Raw genomic sequence first — 15,198 nt, 5'->3', positions numbered from 1 at the left:
GTGTAATGGAGGATGCCCAGAGGCACCAGGATTTTGGTCATCCTTCCAGTCCTGGCCTGGAGGAGGAGGAGGGAGAAAGCAGCTCAGCAGGGCTGGGTGGTGGGGAGATGGCAGCCGGGGTAGGAAATTTGGGGCCCAGGAATGGGGGCAGCCACCCCCAGAGCCCTGAGGGCACTTGCCCCAACAGTGGAACCTGCCCTGCCCAAGACACTCCCCACAGCCCCTGCACCCCCTCCCCAGCCTTAGAAGTTCCCCTGGGTGCTGGTGCTTCTTGTCTGTGCCTCATCCTTCCCCCAGCCTGCCCCACTCCCTGCTGCCTCAAGCCACACTGCAGCAGTGACACTGCCACACAGGGCATCTGGGGACCTGTCCCCTCTCATGTCAGAGTCATTGCAGCCCCACAGCAACGCCACACGAAGCCAGGCTGGGCTTTGGAAAGAAACCAGATGGAATTCAGATGGAACCAGAGTTTATGACTTTTGGAGGAAGGGTCAGTCTTTTGGGAGGACTGTACAGCTGTCAGGGGGGTGTGCAGAGGGCCAAAGCCCAACTAGAACTGAATCTGGTTGTATATTAACTGCCATATAAGAGAAAAAAAATGTTACCCTGAGTTCACTGGCAACAAAAAGGAGGGCTCAGAAGAATCTCCATCCTTTAGGGGATGGGGGTAAAATACATAGAGAAAGAATGAGGAAGAGACTGAGATATTTAATGCCTTCTTTGCCTCAGTCTTTTAGAGTGAGGCCAGCTGTTCTCAGTGTACTCAGGCCCCTGAACCCGAAAACAGAGATGAGGAGCGGGCAGGAAACAACAGCAGGCCAGAGGGACCCAAGTGGGACGCAGGCACTGTTAAACTCAGCCCGTGCTGGAGGATGACTGCCCTGCTGTTCACAGTCTAAGCAGGAGTTACTCCCAGCTGCCCAGTCACTTGAGAGATTTAGAATCTTTCTCACCAGCCAAGTAATCTCCTGGTTGCACTGCTCCTCATGCTGGCTCATAGCCTCTGCCGTGGCCTTCACTGTCTGGGCATCTGCCCTCAGTGCGTACCGGAGGACAGCCAGCACCAGCAGGATTGTGGTGATCGTTCCAGCCATGGAGGAAGAGGGAGAGAGAGAGAGAAGGGGCTCAGTGGCGTCGGGCAGCAGGGAGAAGGCGGCTGGGGCAGCGGGGGCAGGAGATGTAGGGCGCAGGGACAGGAGATGTAGGGCCCAGGGACGGGGCACCGGCCCCAGCGGAGGCACCTGCCTTGCCCGAGGCGTTCTCCACCCTCTCCGCAGCCCTGGGAGCTCCCCGGGCGCTGGTGCTCCCGGCCTGGCCCTGCTGAGCTCGGCCTCGCCCCTGCCAGCCGCACGCGCCGCTGCCCGGGGCCGCACTGCAGCGCTGGCACCGCCGTGTCCGGGACGTGTCCCCTCTGATGTCACAGACACCAGGGCTCCATGGCCGCGCCCCCGCCCCGCCTGCGAGGCCCTCCCGTGGAACTCGGCTGGAATTGAGATGGAGCCAGGGAGTTTACGACCGTGGGAGAAGGGGCAGCCACTCGGGAGCACTGCACAGCCTTCACGGGGTTGCGCAGGGAGAAAATCAGAAGGGCCGAAGCCTGACCGGAAGTTAATTTGGCCCTGAAAATGCCCCAAAAGGTGACAAAAGCTATTTCCGTAAGCACATTGGTGACAGAAGGAAAATTTTCTTCACCAAATGTGTTGTCAAGCATTAGAACAGGAAGAGCCCAGGGAAGAGGCTGAGTCACCGAACCTGAAGGGGAATAAAATACGTGTAGATACTGCATTCAGGGACATGGCGTAGTGCTGGACTTGGCAGTCCCGGGTTAATGGCCTGTGAAAGTCTCACAGAATGGCAGTACAGCCTTCAGGTGAATCTGCCACTCCCCCCAGTTCTGAATTGTCCCTAAACTTGCTTAAGGTGCCTTTGAGCCCTTTGCCCACGGTTCCCTGTTACACTTTCCTTTGAGGCATCTTAATTCAAATAGCAATGATGTTATAAGGTAGTGACACTCTTCCAGGAATAAAAATGCATATTGTATTTTGTTTAGAGGCTGACACGTGAAATGCTCTCAGTTACACAAACAGACTCCGGATGTCTTGACATTTGGTGTGTTCAAAGGGGATAGGAATGAAAATGATTTTCATTTTATTGTGCAGCGTACCTGTACGATAGTGCACGGGGAACTGGTCTGCCTGCTTTCAGGACTGACATCCATGAAGATGACCATGAGACCCTACTCAGGTCCCTTGACACATGGAACTATAAAGGTGTAAAACTCCAATGAATGCATGAAAACCTAACGATACTTGATTGCCATGTCAGTTTAGTCCTGAAAGCATTTATTTGGAAATGACACTTTTACTACTGATTCCTCCTCTTCCTCTCCCTCCTCCTCTTCCTCCCTGCCCCTCACAGTTCTTTCCTCCCTTCTCACTCCCCCTTGCAGCATTTTGTCTCCTCTCGCGTGCCTCCTCTAGCACTGCCAGGCCTGAACACCTGGGCCAAAGACACAGCTCTGCCTGAGCCAAGACTTCTCAGTGGCCTGGGAGACACTGGCAATGTTCCCACTTTGGGAGGGGAGTGCAGGGGGAAAAGCAGGAGGTCTGTGTGCACAAGGCTGTGTCCCAGAACCCATCAAACTGTGTCTAGAGGTGGCTGAGCCTCCAGCTGTTGGTCAAGATGTGATGGTCAATGGCCTCCACAGTCCTTTGGGTGTTTCAATTCATGGGTTAATCATCTTTTAAAGAACGGCTTGAGGAAAAGACACTACGATGGAACTGCTGATTTCAGCAGCATCTTTTGAAGCAAGTTCAGAGGTATTCCAAGGCATGGGAAAGGATGCTGAGAGGAGGAGATGGCAAGAAGAGCATGAGAGAAGGCAGGGAGGTGGCAAGCGCCTAAGCACAAGTGTCACCACTGCAGACATCAACGAGAACACAAACTTCATCTCCGTGTTACAGAGGGGAGATGGAGCCGTCCCCCAACGCAGTCTTGCCCAGACCCTCACAGACACAGGATTTCTCAAAGCAAATCAACAATTTTATTAACAGATGGACAAGCAGGAAATCTCTTCTGCATCTCCTGGGAGGGTGACCGTCACAACTGGGACCATTTGCAGAGGCTGCGTAGGAAGCGGGGATCTGGACTCTGTTTGCCTCCTCAGGTGGGAGAGGAGGAAGCATGGCACGTTCTGTGGCTGCTGCTCCCTGTGGCTGCAAGGGTATCAGCAGGTCTTCCCCAGTGCCCAGCTCTGGTGGAAAAAGTGCAGTGGTTGGTCTCAGGGGCACGAGCAGCAGGTGGTTGATGGTGTTGCCCTTGCCAGGTGCTCTGGACTTTGTAGGTGCTGCCAGCTCCCAGGGCTGGATGCAGCTGTCAGAATGTTGTTTGTGGGAAGGACAAGCAGTGAAGGTCCCTACCTTATCCAAAGGCTTGTGCCCCTCCATCTGCTCCTGGGAACTGCAGGTGGGTTTCTTCTGGCTGTCACCACCAGAACCAGCTCTCTTCTGACTGGGGAACAAGTAGATCCCAAAGAGCATGAGGATGATTTCAGCGCAGTTCTAGAACCGCCACTGCTGGGGGCTGAGTGGAGCACACTTTCCTGGGTGGGTCTGCTCTGCTCCTGCATCCTCTGCTCCATCTTCTGCAGCTTGGCCATCTCCTGGCTGCGCTGCTCCTCGTGCTGCCTCAGGAGCTCCTCCGTGACCTTCACTGCCGGCAGATCCACCACACTCAGCGTGCATTGGAAGATGCCTGCCGCCAGCAGGATTTTGGTGATGCTTCCAGCCATGGTCTGGAGGAGCAGGAGGAGGAGGGAGAGAAGGGGCACAACAGGGCTGGGTGATGGAGAGATGGTGGCTGGGGCTTTGGGGGCAGTAGATGGTGGACCCAGGGGTGAGTCCGGGAGAAGGTTGGGAAAGTCCTTGGGGACAGTGGCACGTCCCCACAGGCACTGGCCGTAGCTGGCAGCCCTGGGCACCTCTGCGCCTGCCCTTCCCAAACTTATCTCCACAGCCCCTGCACCCTTTCCCCAGCCTTAGAAGTTCCCCTGGGTGCTGGTGCTTCTTGTCTGTGCCTCATCCTTCCCCCAGCCTGCCCCACTCCCTGCTGCCTCAAGCAGTGACACTGCCACATGGGCCATCTGGGCATGTGTCCCCCTCCTCTCATGTCAGAGACACTGGAGCAACACCCTGCCCAGGCAGCTGGGGCTTTGGATGGAACTCCCGTGGAGCCAGACTTTAGGACCTTTGGAAGAAGGGGCAGCCACTCAGGAGCACTGCGCAGCTGACAGGGGATTGTGCAGGGGGAAAATCAGAAAGGCCAAACCCCCAACAGAACTTCATCTGGTTATGTATAAGCTGCCATATAAAAGCATAAGAATGTTTCTATGAATTCATTAGCAGGAAAAGGAAGGCTCAGAAGAGTGTCCATCCTTGACTGGATGAGAGTAAAATACATTGAGAAAGAATGAGGAAGAGACTGAGATATTTAATGCCTTCTTTGCCTCAGTCTTTAGAGTGAGGCCAGTTGTTCTCTGTGTACTCAGGCCCCTGAACCCGAAAACAGAGATGAGGAGCGGGCAGGAAACAACAGCAGGCCAGAGGGACCCAAGTGGGACGCAGGCACTGTTAAACTCAGCCCGTGCTGGAGGATGACTGCCCTGCTGTTCACAGTCTAAGCAGGAATTACTCCCAGCTGCCCAGTCACTTGAGAGATTTAGAATCTTTCTCACCAGCCAAGTAATCTCCTGGTTGCACTGCTCCTCATGCTGGCTCATAGCCTCTGCCGTGGCCTTCACTGTCGGGGCATCTGCCCTCAGTGCGTACCGGAGGACAGCCAGCACCAGCAGGATTGTGGTGATCGTTCCAGCCAGGGAGGAAGAGGGAGAGAGAGAGAGAAGGGGCTCAGTGGAGTCGGGCAGCAGGGAGAAGGCGGCTGGGGCAGCGGGGGCAGGAGATGTAGGGCGCAGGGACAGGAGATGTAGGGCCCAGGGACGGGGCACCGGCCCCAGCGGTGGCACCTGCCTTGCCCGAGGCGTTCTCCACCCTCTCCGCAGCCCTGGGAGCTCCCCGGGCGCTGGTGCTCCCGGCCTGGCCCTGCTGAGCTCGGCCTCGCCCCTGCCAGCCGCACGCGCCGCTGCCCGGGGCCGCACTGCAGCGCTGGCACCGCCGTGTCCGGGACGTGTCCCCTCTGATGTCACAGACACCAGGGCTCCATGGCCGCGCCCCCGCGTGCACAAGGAAAGAAATGCAAATATTTCAAAACCTCCTCTGGGATAAAACAAATAATTTCTTTCCCGCTCCCGATCTTTGAGTCCCCAAGTGGGCACCAACAGAATCAACAGATTACCACTCACAACTGCCTTTAGGCAAGGCAATATCCTTTTGGATTTTATTATGCTCTCCATTTTAAGTACAAAAAATTTGTTTTTACACTGATAGAATCTTTCAAAGGAGTGAGCTTGCTGAAGTTCCGTCTCTGTGAAGTTACTAACATTTTTAATTAATGACATGAAGGCACTCAAATCTCTTTTGTATAATACAGTAAATTTAAATCAGTTAAAACAACAACAACAACAACAACAAAGAACCTCGAATCTTTCTAATAATTTTTAATTCTCTGATTCCTAAGAATTATTAGCAGACAGTCTGCTATGTATGATAAAAACTGTGTGATTTTATATCCACCAAGCATGTCAGGTGGGGCACAATTTCACCTTTCTTCCTTGCCAGTGTGATGAGGCCCACTGGATGTTACTTCACGTATTTTGAATAGGGATGCCAAGTAAAACCCAGTGTACACTTGAAAGGATAGCATTTAGTCTTCATGCTGAATTTTCTGATGCTGGGATATTCAAATTAGATTTTTCAAGCTATTTTAACAACGTTTGACATGTAATATCTAATATAGATGTGCAAAATAGCACCGTGTTAGTTATCTCGTCACAAGGATTGACAAGATCACAAAGCGTATTAGCTAAGCGGTGTTTATCTCTCCACCTTTACTCATTGGAAAGGATCGGTAGGGTGGAAACCACACCTAATGTTGGGTTCAGACACCATGAATCAAGGAAAAAGATTTGCCTAATGTGGCCTCTGGCTTGGTGAAGAAAGAGACTGCAACAGGCAGAGATGCCCTGGGAGTAAAAGAGTAACAGACTGATGCAGTACACCCCCCGTCCTTACATCCAACACATTGAATTTAGACAGACTGCCTGTTTAAGAAAGTGCTTGTAGTGCAAAACAAATATTCAAAGTCAGCACTGGATGTGTAAAAAGAGGCCCTGCAAGGTGACTGGACACAATTTTTCAAGGGAAGAAGCTGGGAAGGTGTTGTCAGGTGTTGACCAATAAAACAGTGCCTGAATATTTTTAAAGCCTTACAGGTTCAGGCTTTGGTGGTCTCTATGGTCTTCTGCCCCAAAACACTACTGCCTATTCTGAAATAAAGGTCTATACCCATCCCTCCAGCTGAAGTATAAATTGGGTGCTGGGTATGCAAGCCAGCTCTTCTGGCAATATACAGAAAACAAAATATCTTACTGAAAGAACCATGTGAGAGACAGGAAACAGAAACCATCTGTCACAGCACATAGTGCAGAGCAACCCCTTGCACCTCTGTAGGCACTGTTCAGAGCTGGACTGAGGAGGAGGGCATTCAAGAGTCTCTGGTATTCAAAACTGGGCAGTGAGAAGAAATACAGCCCTGGCAGCCTGAATTTGGTGCCAGGGAAGGTCATGAAGCAGATCGAGAGCCATCATGTGGCGCACACAGGACAGCCAGGGCATCAGGCCCAGCCAGGATGGGTTTGTGGAAGACAGGTCCTGCCTGACCAACCCATCTCCCCTGTGACAAGTGACCCACTTTGTAATTCAGGACACAAGGAGCACCATCTCCCAACATTCTCTTGCTCAAACAGGATTTATTAAAACAAACAAAAATTCCAGGAAGATATTTACAAAGAGTTCCACACTTCCTGGCAGAGGGAGCATCACAACTGGGAACACTTGCAGGGGCTGCACAGGAAGCAGGGGTCTGAACTCTTGTTTGCCTCCTCAGCCGGGAGCGGAGCTAGCACAGCACATTTTCCTGTCACTGCTCCCCATGGCCACAGGAGCGTCTCGGCGGCAGAACCTCCACAGCGCTCAGGTCTAGTGGAAAAAGAGCACAATGAGTGGTCTCAGGGGCAGGAGCAGCAGGGCGTCAATCATGTCCTTGCAGGCGTTCAGGTGTTTGTCAGCTCTGCCAGCTCTCATGGCTGGATGCAGCCCTCAGAAAGTTGTTCTTGGCAAGGGCTTGGCAAAAGTGCCAGAGGTCCCTACCTTATCCGAGGGCTTCTCCGGTGGGTCGTGAGAGTCAGGATTATCCTCACAGGCCTCCTCCTCCTCCTCCTCCTCCTCCTTTATCTGCTCCTGGGCACTGGTAGAGGTTTCCCACTCTCTGCCATCATCACGGTCAGAGCTGCTGTGCCTGAGCAGCCAGTCGATCCCAAAGACCAGGAGGAGGATTTCAGCACCAACCCAGAACCACCACTCATGGCAAGCCAAGAGCAGGATTCTTCCTGGGGTTAGCCCATGCTGCTCTTGCATCCTCCTGTCCAGCAGCAGCAGCTGGGTCATCTCCACACTGTGCGCCTTCTCATGACTCCTCAGGAGCTCTTCTGTGACCTTCACTGATGGAAGGCCCGCCCTCACTGTGTAATGGAGGATGCCCAGAGGCACCAGGATTTTGGTCATCCTTCCAGTCCTGGCCTGGAGGAGGAGGAGGGAGAAAGCAGCTCAGCAGGGCTGGGTGGTGGGGAGATGGCAGCCGGGGTAGGAAATTTGGGGCCCAGGAATGGGGGCAGCCACCCCCAGAGCCCTGAGGGCACTTGCCCCAACAGTGGAACCTGCCCTGCCCAAGACACTCCCCACAGCCCCTGCACCCCCTCCCCAGCCTTAGAAGTTCCCCTGGGTGCTGGTGCTTCTTGTCTGTGCCTCATCCTTCCCCCAGCCTGCCCCACTCCCTGCTGCCTCAAGCCACACTGCAGCAGTGACACTGCCACACAGGGCATCTGGGGACCTGTCCCCTCTCATGTCAGAGTCATTGCAGCCCCACAGCAACGCCACACGAAGCCAGGCTGGGCTTTGGAAAGAAACCAGATGGAATTCAGATGGAACCAGAGTTTATGACTTTTGGAGGAAGGGTCAGTCTTTTGGGAGGACTGTACAGCTGTCAGGGGGGTGTGCAGAGGGCCAAAGCCCAACTAGAACTGAATCTGGTTGTATATTAACTGCCATATAAGAGAAAAAAAATGTTACCCTGAGTTCACTGGCAACAAAAAGGAGGGCTCAGAAGAATCTCCATCCTTTAGGGGATGGGGGTAAAATACATAGAGAAAGAATGAGGAAGAGACTGAGATATTTAATGCCTTCTTTGCCTCAGTCTTTTAGAGTGAGGCCAGCTGTTCTCAGTGTACTCAGGCCCCTGAACCCGAAAACAGAGATGAGGAGCGGGCAGGAAACAACAGCAGGCCAGAGGGACCCAAGTGGGACGCAGGCACTGTTAAACTCAGCCCGTGCTGGAGGATGACTGCCCTGCTGTTCACAGTCTAAGCAGGAGTTACTCCCAGCTGCCCAGTCACTTGAGAGATTTAGAATCTTTCTCACCAGCCAAGTAATCTCCTGGTTGCACTGCTCCTCATGCTGGCTCATAGCCTCTGCCGTGGCCTTCACTGTCTGGGCATCTGCCCTCAGTGCGTACCGGAGGACAGCCAGCACCAGCAGGATTGTGGTGATCGTTCCAGCCATGGAGGAAGAGGGAGAGAGAGAGAGAAGGGGCTCAGTGGCGTCGGGCAGCAGGGAGAAGGCGGCTGGGGCAGCGGGGGCAGGAGATGTAGGGCGCAGGGACAGGAGATGTAGGGCCCAGGGACGGGGCACCGGCCCCAGCGGAGGCACCTGCCTTGCCCGAGGCGTTCTCCACCCTCTCCGCAGCCCTGGGAGCTCCCCGGGCGCTGGTGCTCCCGGCCTGGCCCTGCTGAGCTCGGCCTCGCCCCTGCCAGCCGCACGCGCCGCTGCCCGGGGCCGCACTGCAGCGCTGGCACCGCCGTGTCCGGGACGTGTCCCCTCTGATGTCACAGACACCAGGGCTCCATGGCCGCGCCCCCGCCCCGCCTGCGAGGCCCTCCCGTGGAACTCGGCTGGAATTGAGATGGAGCCAGGGAGTTTACGACCGTGGGAGAAGGGGCAGCCACTCGGGAGCACTGCACAGCCTTCACGGGGTTGCGCAGGGAGAAAATCAGAAGGGCCGAAGCCTGACCGGAAGTTAATTTGGCCCTGAAAATGCCCCAAAAGGTGACAAAAGCTATTTCCGTAAGCACATTGGTGACAGAAGGAAAATTTTCTTCACCAAATGTGTTGTCAAGCATTAGAACAGGAAGAGCCCAGGGAAGAGGCTGAGTCACCGAACCTGAAGGGGAATAAAATACGTGTAGATACTGCATTCAGGGACATGGCGTAGTGCTGGACTTGGCAGTCCCGGGTTAATGGCCTGTGAAAGTCTCACAGAATGGCAGTACAGCCTTCAGGTGAATCTGCCACTCCCCCCAGTTCTGAATTGTCCCTAAACTTGCTTAAGGTGCCTTTGAGCCCTTTGCCCACGGTTCCCTGTTACACTTTCCTTTGAGGCATCTTAATTCAAATAGCAATGATGTTATAAGGTAGTGACACTCTTCCAGGAATAAAAATGCATATTGTATTTTGTTTAGAGGCTGACACGTGAAATGCTCTCAGTTACACAAACAGACTCCGGATGTCTTGACATTTGGTGTGTTCAAAGGGGATAGGAATGAAAATGATTTTCATTTTATTGTGCAGCGTACCTGTACGATAGTGCACGGGGAACTGGTCTGCCTGCTTTCAGGACTGACATCCATGAAGATGACCATGAGACCCTACTCAGGTCCCTTGACACATGGAACTATAAAGGTGTAAAACTCCAATGAATGCATGAAAACCTAACGATACTTGATTGCCATGTCAGTTTAGTCCTGAAAGCATTTATTTGGAAATGACACTTTTACTACTGATTCCTCCTCTTCCTCTCCCTCCTCCTCTTCCTCCCTGCCCCTCACAGTTCTTTCCTCCCTTCTCACTCCCCCTTGCAGCATTTTCTCTCTTCTCGCGTGCCTCCTCTAGCACTGCCAGGCCTGAACACCTGGGCCAAAGACACAGCTCTGCCTGAGCCAAGACTTCTCAGTGGCCTGGGAGACACTGGCAATGTTCCCACTTTGGGAGGGGAGTGCAGGGGGAAAAGCAGGAGGTCTGTGTGCACAAGGCTGTGTCCCAGAACCCATCAAACTGTGTCTAGAGGTGGCTGAGCCTCCAGCTGTTGGTCAAGATGTGATGGTCAATGGCCTCCACAGTCCTTTGGGTGTTTCAATTCATGGGTTAATCATCTTTTAAAGAACGGCTTGAGGAAAAGACACTACGATGGAACTGCTGATTTCAGCAGCATCTTTTGAAGCAAGTTCAGAGGTATTCCAAGGCATGGGAAAGGATGCTGAGAGGAGGAGATGGCAAGAAGAGCATGAGAGAAGGCAGGGAGGTGGCAAGCGCCTAAGCACAAGTGTCACCACTGCAGACATCAACGAGAGCACAAACTTCATCTCCGTGTTACAGAGGGGAGATGGAGCCGTCCCCCAACGCAGTCTTGCCCAGACCCTCACAGACACAGGATTTCTCAAAGCAAATCAACAATTTTATTAACAGATGGACAAGCAGGAAATCTCTTCTGCATCTCCTGGGAGGGCGACCGTCACAACTGGGACCATTTGCAGAGGCTGCGTAGGAAGCAGGGATCTGGACTCTGTTTGCCTCCTCAGGTGGGAGAGGAGGAAGCATGGCACGTTCTGTGGCTGCTGCTCCCTGTGGCTGCAGTGGTATCAGCAGGTCTTCCCCAGTGCCCAGCTCTGGTGGAAAAAGTGCAGTGGTTGGTCTCAGGGGCACGAGCAGCAGGTGGTTGATGGTGTTGCCCTTGCCAGGTGCTCTGGACTTTGTAGGTGCTGCCAGCTCCCAGGGCTGGATGCAGCTGTCAGAATGTTGTTTGTGGGAAGGACAAGCAGTGAAGGTCCCTACCTTATCCAAGGGCTTGTGCCCCTCCATCTGCTCCTGGGAACTGCAGGTGGGTTTCTTCTGGCTGTCACCACCAGAACCAGCTCTCTTCTGACTGGGGAACAAGTAGATCCCAAAGAGCATGAGGATGATTTCAGCGCAGTTCTAGAACCGCCACTGCTGGGGGCTGAGTGGAGCACACTTTCCTGGGTGGGTCTGCTCTGCTCCTGCATCCTCTGCTCCATCTTCTGCAGCTTGGCCATCTCCTGGCTGCGCTGCTCCTCGTGCTGCCTCAGGAGCTCCTCCGTGACCTTCACTGCCGGCAGATCCACCACACTCAGCGTGCATTGGAAGATGCCTGCTGCCAGCAGGATTTTGGTGATGCTTCCTGCCATGGTCTGGAGGAGCAGGAGGAGGAGGGAGAGAAGGGGCACAACAGGGCTGGGTGATGGAGAGATGGTGACTGGGGCTTTGGGGGCAGTAGATGGTGGACCCACGGGTGAGTCTGGGAGAAGGTTGGGAAAGTCCTTGGGGACGGTGGCACGTCCCCACAGGCACTGGCCGTAGCTGGCAGCCCTGGGCACCTCTGCGCCTGCCCTTCCCAAACTTATCTCCACAGCCCCTGCACCCTTTCCCCAGCCTTAGAAGTTCCCCTGGGTGCTGGTGCTTCTTGTCTGTGCCTCATCCTTCCCCCAGCCTGCCCCACTCCCTGCTGCCTCAAGCAGTGACACTGCCACATGGGCCATCTGGGCATGTGTCCCCCTCCTCTCATGTCAGAGACACTGGAGCAACACCCTGCCCAGGCAGCTGGGGCTTTGGATGGAACTCCCGTGGAGCCAGACTTTAGGACCTTTGGAAGAAGGGGCAGCCACTCAGGAGCACTGCGCAGCTGACAGGGGATTGTGCAGGGGGAAAATCAGAAAGGCCAAACCCCCAACAGAACTTCATCTGGTTATGTATAAGCTGCCATATAAAAGCATAAGAATGTTTCTATGAATTCATTAGCAGGAAAAGGAAGGCTCAGAAGAGTGTCCATCCTTGACTGGATGAGAGTAAAATACATTGAGAAAGAATGAGGAAGAGACTGAGATATTTAATGCCTTCTTTGCCTCAGTCTTTAGAGTGAGGCCAGTTGTTCTCTGTGTACTCAGGCCCCTGAACCCGAAAACAGAGATGAGGAGCGGGCAGGAAACAACAGCAGGCCAGAGGGACCCAAGTGGGACGCAGGCACTGTTAAACTCAGCCCGTGCTGGAGGATGACTGCCCTGCTGTTCACAGACTAAGCAGGAATTACTCCCAGCTGCCCAGTCACTTGAGAGATTTAGAATCTTTCTCACCAGCCAAGTAATCTCCTGGTTGCACTGCTCCTCATGCTGGCTCATAGCCTCTGCCGTGGCCTTCACTGTCGGGGCATCTGCCCTCAGTGCGTACCGGAGGACAGCCAGCACCAGCAGGATTGTGGTGATCGTTCCAGCCAGGGAGGAAGAGGGAGAGAGAGAGAGAAGGGGCTCAGTGGAGTCGGGCAGCAGGGAGAAGGCGGCTGGGGCAGCGGGGGCAGGAGATGTAGGGCGCAGGGACAGGAGATGTAGGGCCCAGGGACGGGGCACCGGCCCCAGCGGTGGCACCTGCCTTGCCCGAGGCGTTCTCCACCCTCTCCGCAGCCCTGGGAGCTCCCCGGGCGCTGGTGCTCCCGGCCTGGCCCTGCTGAGCTCGGCCTCGCCCCTGCCAGCCGCACGCGCCGCTGCCCGGGGCCGCACTGCAGCGCTGGCACCGCCGTGTCCGGGACGTGTCCCCTCTGATGTCACAGACACCAGGGCTCCATGGCCGCGCCCCCGCGTGCACAAGGAAAGAAATGCAAATATTTCAAAACCTCCTCTGGGATAAAACAAATAATTTCTTTCCCGCTCCCGATCTTTGAGTCCCCAAGTGGGCACCAACAGAATCAACAGATTACCACTCACAACTGCCTTTAGGCAAGGCAATATCCTTTTGGATTTTATTATGCTCTCCATTTTAAGTACAAAAAATTTGTTTTTACACTGATAGAATCTTTCAAAGGAGTGAGCTTGCTGAAGTTCCGTCTCTGTGAAGTTACTAACATTTTTAATTAATGACATGAAGGCACTCAAATCTCTTTTGTATAATACAGTAAATTTAAATCAGTTAAAACAACAACAACAACAACAACAAAGAACCTCGAATCTTTCTAATAATTTTTAATTCTCTGATTCCTAAGAATTATTAGCAGACAGTCTGCTATGTATTATAAAAACTGTGTGATTTTATATCCACCAAGCATGTCAGGTGGGGCACAATTTCACCTTTCTTCCTTGCCAGTGTGATGAGGCCCACTGGATGTTACTTCACGTATTTTGAATAGGGATGCCAAGTAAAACCCAGTGTACACTTGAAAGGATAGCATTTAGTCTTCATGCTGAATTTTCTGATGCTGGGATATTCAAATTAGATTTTTCAAGCTATTTTAACAACGTTTGACATGTAATATCTAATATAGATGTGCAAAATAGCACCGTGTTAGTTATCTCGTCACAAGGATTGACAAGATCACAAAGCGTATTAGCTAAGCGGTGTTTATCTCTCCACCTTTACTCATTGGAAAGGATCGGTAGGGTGGAAACCACACCTAATGTTGGGTTCAGACACCATGAATCAAGGAAAAAGATTTGCCTAATGTGGCCTCTGGCTTGGTGAAGAAAGAGACTGCAACAGGCAGAGATGCCCTGGGAGTAAAAGAGTAACAGACTGATGCAGTACACCCCCCGTCCTTACATCCAACACATTGAATTTAGACAGACTGCCTGTTTAAGAAAGTGCTTGTAGTGCAAAACAAATATTCAAAGTCAGCACTGGATGTGTAAAAAGAGGCCCTGCAAGGTGACTGGACACAATTTTTCAAGGGAAGAAGCTGGGAAGGTGTTGTCAGGTGTTGACCAATAAAACAGTGCCTGAATATTTTTAAAGCCTTACAGGTTCAGGCTTTGGTGGTCTCTATGGTCTTCTGCCCCAAAACACTACTGCCTATTCTGAAATAAAGGTCTATACCCATCCCTCCAGCTGAAGTATAAATTGGGTGCTGGGTATGCAAGCCAGCTCTTCTGGCAATATACAGAAAACAAAATATCTTACTGAAAGAACCATGTGAGAGACAGGAAACAGAAACCATCTGTCACAGCACATAGTGCAGAGCAACCCCTTGCACCTCTGTAGGCACTGTTCAGAGCTGGACTGAGGAGGAGGGCATTCAAGAGTCTCTGGTATTCAAAACTGGGCAGTGAGAAGAAATACAGCCCTGGCAGCCTGAATTTGGTGCCAGGGAAGGTCATGAAGCAGATCGAGAGCCATCATGTGGCGCACACAGGACAGCCAGGGCATCAGGCCCAGCCAGGATGGGTTTGTGGAAGACAGGTCCTGCCTGACCAACCCATCTCCCCTGTGACAAGTGACCCACTTTGTAATTCAGGACACAAGGAGCACCATCTCCCAACATTCTCTTGCTCAAACAGGATTTATTAAAACAAACAAAAATTCCAGGAAGATATTTACAAAGAGTTCCACACTTCCTGGCAGAGGGAGCATCACAACTGGGAACACTTGCAGGGGCTGCACAGGAAGCAGGGGTCTGAACTCTTGTTTGCCTCCTCAGCCGGGAGCGGAGCTAGCACAGCACATTTTCCTGTCACTGCTCCCCATGGCCACAGGAGCGTCTCGGCGGCAGAACCTCCACAGCGCTCAGGTCTAGTGGAAAAAGAGCACAATGAGTGGTCTCAGGGGCAGGAGCAGCAGGGCGTCAATCATGTCCTTGCAGGCGTTCAGGTGTTTGTCAGCTCTGCCAGCTCTCATGGCTGGATGCAGCCCTCAGAAAGTTGTTCTTGGCAAGGGCTTGGCAAAAGTGCCAGAGGTCCCTACCTTATCCGAGGGCTTCTCCGGTGGGTCGTGAGAGTCAGGATTATCCTCACAGGCCTCCTCCTCCTCCTCCTCCTCCTCCTTTATCTGCTCCTGGGCACTGGTAGAGGTTTCCCACTCTCTGCCATCATCACGGTCAGAGCTGCTGTGCCTGAGCAGCCAGTCGATCCCAAAGACCAGGAGG

The sequence above is a fragment of the Chamaea fasciata genome, unplaced genomic scaffold (genome assembly GCF_029207755.1).
Source record: "Chamaea fasciata isolate MVZ Bird 193981 ecotype frontalis unplaced genomic scaffold, bChaFas1.0.hap1 SCAF_2, whole genome shotgun sequence".
Classification (NCBI taxonomy): Eukaryota; Metazoa; Chordata; class Aves; order Passeriformes; family Sylviidae; genus Chamaea; species Chamaea fasciata.
Note: the sequence above shows the minus strand (reverse complement) of the source record.